Raw genomic sequence first — 6,239 nt, forward strand, 5'->3', positions numbered from 1 at the left:
TCACAAAAATACAGATCTATCCATACAGTGTATAAACAGATATATCCCTGAGTGTATAAATATATACTTTCATATAATTTATATGTACTCTTTTCTTATATTTACTGGTTGTCCCTCTGTTTATGGCAAGCTGTAACATAGTGTGCCGCTAGTGTTATGCAATTTCTCTCTTCCCCCAGTAGGTATGGGAGTTTTTGGTCGTCATTCAAATTTCTGAATTCCGGGCATATTTTTGTGAATTTTGGGTAGAAATTCTCCCTTATGCCCTGATATTTTCTACAAGCTGTGAGGAAGTGCATCTCTGTCTCCACCACTCCCTGACTGCAGTGAGAGCATATCCTGTCCTCTCTTGGTAGCCGGGTCTGTCTGTGTCTACCTTTTTCGATCGCCAGGTTATGTTCACTAAGTCTCTACATTGTCATAGAGTTATACAGCACGGATAGAGGCCCTTCGGCCCATCGTGTCCGTGCCGGCCATCAAGCCCTGTCTAATCTAATCCCATATTCCAGCATTTGGTCCGTAGCCTTGTATGTTATGGCATTTCAAGTGCTCATCCAAATGCTTCTTAAATGTTGTGAGGGTTCCTGCCTCCACAACCCTTTCAGGCAGTGAGTTCCAGACTCCAACCACCCTCTGGGTGAAAAAGTTCTTTCTCAAATCCCCTCTAAACCTCCCGCCCTTTACCTTGAATCTATGCCCCCTAGTTATTGACCCTTCTACAGCTGTGGCCTAACCAGTGTTTTATACAGCTCCATCATAACCTCCTTGCTCTTATACTCTATGCCTCGGCTAATGAAGGCAAGTATCCCATATGCCTTTTTTACCACCTTATCCACCTGTTCCGCCGCCTTCAGGGATCTGTGTACTTGCACACCCAGATCCCTCTGCCCCTCCGTCTTGCCTAGGGTCTTACCATTCATTGTGTATTCCCTTGCCTTGTTAGTCCCCCCAAAGTGCATCACCTCGCACTTTTCCGGGTTAAATTCCATTTGCCACTGTTCCGCCCATCTGACCAACCCATCTATATCGTCCTGCAGACTGAGGCTACCCTCCTCGCTATTTACCACCCTACCAATTTTTGTATCATCCGCGAACTTACTGATCATACCTTTTACATTCATATCCAAGTCATTAATGTAGACCACAAACAGCAAGGGACCCAGCACCGATCCCTGTGGCACCCCACTGGCCACAGGCTTCCAGTCACAAAAACAACCTTCGACCATCACCCTCTGCCTTCTGCCACTGAGCCAGTTTTGTATCCAATGTGCCAAGGCACCCTGGATTCCATGGGCTCTTACCTTCTTGACCAGTCTCCTGTGCGGGACTTTATCGAAGGCCTTACTGAAATCCATGTATACCACATCCACTGCGTTACCCTCATCCACACACCTAGTCACCCCCTCAAAAAATTCAATCAAATTAGTCAGACATGATCTTCCCTTGACAAAGCCATGTTGACTATCCCTGATTAATCCTTGTCTCTCCAAGTGGAGACTAATTTTGTCCCTCAGAATTTTTTCCAATAATTTTCCTACCACTGATGTTAGGCTCACTGGCCTGTAGTTCCCCGGTTTTTCCCAATTCCCTTCTTGAATAATGGTACTACATTAGCGGTTCTCCAGTCCTCTGGCACATCCCCTGTGGCCAGAGAGGTCCTGAATATTGTAGTGTCCGTGTGTAGATAAAGACACTGAAGACAGGAGTTGGTTCATAGGTATTTACTAAGCAAGTCTGGGGGGGGTTCTAAAGGATATACACAATACACAGGCTTATATAGCCCAAGTGGCAATTACCGGCATTACGCACACCTGGGGCTCTTAAAGGCACATACACCACAATTGCTCTTAAAGGCACATACACCACAAATATATGTGTTAGAGCCCCCGCAATCTCTTCCTTTGCCTCACACAGCAGCCTGGGATACATTTCATCCAGGCCTGGGGATTTATCCATTTTTAGGCCTGCTAAAACCGCCAATACCTCCTCCCTCTCAATGTTAATATGTTCGAGCATATCACAGTCCCCCCGCCCTATTTCTATGTCTACATCGTCCTCCTCCATAGTGAAAACAGATGCAAAAATTTCATTTAGAACCCCTCCTACATCTTCCGGCTCCACACACAGATTGCCACTTTTGTCCCTAATGGGCCCTATTTTTTCCCTAGTTATCCTCTTACCCTTAATATACTTATAAAACATCTTAGGATTTTCCTTTATTTTGCTCGCCAGTGTTATTTCATGGCCCCTCCTTGATCTCCTAATTTCTTTTTTAAGTATCCCCCTGCACTTTTTGTACTCCTCTAGGGCTTCCTCCGTCTTTAGCCTTTTGTATCTGCCAAAAGCCCTCCTTTTTTTCCTAATCCATTCTCGTATATCCCCTGTCATCCAAGGTTCCCTGTGGTTTTTGGAACCACCCTTGACCTTTACGGGAACATGTTGCCATTGTATGATCTCAATCTCCCTTCTGAAAGCCTCCCATTGCTCCGATGCGGATTTTCCTACAAGTAGCTGATCCCAGTCCATTTTGGCCAGATCCTGCCTTATCCTATTAAAATCGGCCTTCCCCCAATTTAGAACCTTTATTTCCGGCCCATCCCTGTCCTTTTCCATGACTACCTTAAATCTCACCATATTATGGTCACTGTCACCAAAGTGCTCACCTACTAGCACTTTTTCCACTTGGCCGGCCACATTCCCTAGAATTAGGTCAAAGTTTTTCTCAGTTTGCTATCCTTTACCATGGTCAGGTAATCAGCCATGTTGTATTGTCTGTTTAGGGCCAAGTAGCAATTGAGTTTGCTTTGGGTTTTTGTTGTTTCTGCCCAATATGACAGATATTTTTCCTTTTGCTTAGCGACGATTGTGTTGGGTCGAATTCTTTGTGTTACGCTGTCACTGTCCTGGGGCTGGTTATTGTTTTCACTGAGTCCCAGGACTAGTTGACTGAGGGTATTCTTCTTTATGGTCCTCTCTTGGCATTTCAGGGCTTCGTAGTGATAGCATTGGGGGTTGCTCATTTCTAGGTGTTTCCAAAATTTGGTGGCTCTTTTTTGGATAGTGATTATTAATGGATATTGACCTAGTTCTGCCCTGCATGCATTGTTTCTCTCTCTCTCTCTGTGTCTCTCTCTCTCTGTCTCTCTCTGTCTCTCTCTCTGTCTGTCTCTCTCTCTCTGTCTCTCTCTCTCTCTCTGTCTCTCTGTCTCTCTCTCTGTCTCTCTCTCTGTCTCTCTCTCAATTTCAATTCAATTCAATTCAAATCGCTTTATTGGCATGATGATTTACACATCTTATGTTGCCAAAGCATCGAAAAACATTTATGGTTGAACACATAAACGCAGATCTATCCATACAGTGTATAAACAGATATATCCCTGAGTGTATAAATATACATTCATATAATTTGTATATACTCTTTTCTTAGATTTAATGGTTGTCCCTCTGTTTATGGCAAGCTGTAACATAGTGTACCGCTAAGGTTACACAATTTCTCTCTTCCCCTAGTAGGTATGGGAGTTTTTGGTCGTCATTCAAATTTCTGAATTCAGGGCATATTTTTGTGAATTTTGGGTAGAAATTCTCCCTGATGCCCTGATATTTTCCACAAGCTGTGAGGAAGTGCATCTCTGTCTCCACCACTCCCTGACTGCAGTGAGAGTATATCCTGTCCTCTCTTGGCAGCCGGGTCTGCCTGTGTCTGCCTTTTTCGATGGCCAGGCTATGTTCACTAAGTCTGTACATTGTCAAGGTTTTTCTCAGTTTGCTATCCTTTACCATGGTTAGGTATTCAGCCATGTTGTATTGTCTGTTTAGGGCCAAGTAGCAATTGAGTTTGTTTTGGGTTTTTGTTGTTTCTGCCCAATATGACAGATATTTTTCCTTTTGCTGAGTGACAATTGTGTTGGGTCGAGTTCTCTGTGCTACGATGTCACTGTCCTGGGGCTGGTTATTGTTAGTAGTGTTAGTAGTTACTTCACTGAGTCCCTGGACTAGTTGACTGTGGGTATTCTTCTTTATGGTCCTCTCTTGGCATTTCAGGGCTTCGTAATGATAGCAGTGGGGGTGCTCATTTTTAGGTGTTTCCAAAATTTGGTGGCTCTTTTTTGGATAGTAATTATTAATGGATATTGGCCTAGTTCTGCCCTGCATGCATTGTTTACGGTTTTCCTTTGGGTCCGGAGGATACTTTTACAGAATTCTGCATGTAGGATCTCAATGGGATGTTTGTCCCATTTTGCGAATTCTTTTTGTGTTAGCGGTCCCCACACCTCACTGCCATAGAGTGCAATTGGTTCAATTACTGATTTAAAAATTTTGAGCCAAATGCTAATTGGAATTTCTATTTGGATTGATTTTTTAATGGCATAGAAAGCCCTTCTTGCTTTCTCTTTCAGTTCATTCACAGCCAGATGAAAATTTCCCGTAGAACTGATTTTTAAGCCCAAGTATGTGTAGTTAGTGGTTTGTTCAATTTTAGTTGTTCCTAGTGTGAAATTTATTCTGGGTCCCTGATGTCTGGATCTTTGCTGGAACACAAGGACTTTGGTTTTTTGGGGGTTTATTGTCAGGGCCCAGGTCGGACAGAACAACTCTAGCAGATCCAGGTTCTGCTGTAGACCCTCCTTAGTTGGTGACAGCAGAACCAGGTCATCTGCATAGAGGAGGAACTTAACCTTGGATTCATATAGGGTGAGGCCGGGTGCTGTAGATTGTTCAAGTTGTTTTGCCAATTCATTTATGTAAATATTAAAGAGTGTCGGTGAGATGGCGAGCCCTGCGTCACACCACGCCCTGCGGGAAGTATTTTGTTTGTTTGTCTCCAATTTTAACTGCACATTTATTGTTTGTATACATTGATTTAATTACATCATATGTTTTTCCCCCTACACCACTTTCAATAAGTTTCAAGAATAGACCGTCGTACCAGATGGAATCGAAAGCCTTCTGGAAATCTATAAAGCAGGCAAAAATTTTGCTTTTGTTTTGATGAACATGTTTGTCAATTAGGGTCTGCAGGGTGAAGATATGATCTGATGTTCTATAGTTCTCTCTACACAGATGCGGCTGGACCTGCTGTGATTTCCAGCCAAAAAAAATGTTTTTTGTCTGTTTTTTTGTTTTTCATACAGACCCCCAGCATCTGCAATATTTGACCCCTTGTGACCCCACCTCATTGTTCTTTGATGTAATGTTTCCCTGACTGACCTGTTTGGACACCATTCACAACTTTGACTGCTGTGATTATCTCTCTGCCGAGGTGCGATAAATGGCAGTTGGAAAGGTAACCTGTAAACATCTGACATGATTCTCTGACTATATAAGCTGTGTCTTTATGCATTTCTCCACTTCACCTGAAGAAGGAGCAGTGCTCCGAAAGCTTGTGATTTCAAATAAAGCTGTTGGACTATAACCTGGTGTTGTGTGATTTCTTACATTTGTTCTATAGTTTGGTAGGAATCCAATTTGGCTTTTACTCAAGACATTGTGCTCCTCAAGGAAGTTTATAAGTCTTTTGTTTATGATACTGCAGAAAACCTTCCCCAGGTTACTGTTTACACAGATGCCTCGATAGTTATTTGGGTCAACTTTGTCTCCACTTTTGTATATGGGCGTTATTAGTCCTTTGTTCCAGATATCAGGGAAGTACCGACACTCAGAGCCAAGTTGAAGAGTTTCAGGATAGCCAATTTCATTTTATCGTCCGTGTGTTTAATCATCTCGCTTAGGATGCTGTCTGCACCGCAAGCTTTTCCTGGTCGCAGGTCCATGAGTTTTTTCAAATAGCTCTTTTTCAGTTATTATGGGGCCTAGCAGGTTTTGGTTATCTTTTATGGCCAATTCGAGCTTTCCAGTTTTTTGCATATTTGGTATTGCTCTGGGCTTAATGTGTTTTTCTGGTATAATTTTTCAAAATGGTTTTCCCATGTGTCTCCGTTTTGAATGGCCAATTCGTCGTGTTGTTTTTTGTGTAATGTATTCCAGTTGTCCCAGAAACAATTGGAATCAATGGATTCCTCAATGGAGCTGAGTGTATTCTTAATATACTGCTCTTTCTTGGTTCTGAGTGTGTTTTTGTATTGTGTTAGTGCCTGACAATAAGTAAAGCGTAATTCCTCGTTTTCTGGCTGTCTGTGTTTTTGGTTTGATATTTTTCTGAGTTTTTTCCTCATGTTCTGGCAATCTGAGTCAAACCATTTTTCTTAGTTTTTTGTTTTGGGTTTATTCTTGCGAACTTT

The sequence above is a fragment of the Somniosus microcephalus genome, unplaced genomic scaffold (assembly GCF_052327205.1).
Source record: "Somniosus microcephalus isolate GS21.2 unplaced genomic scaffold, FLI_Smic_1.0 unresolved_chr2, whole genome shotgun sequence".
NCBI lineage: Eukaryota > Metazoa > Chordata > Chondrichthyes > Squaliformes > Somniosidae > Somniosus > Somniosus microcephalus.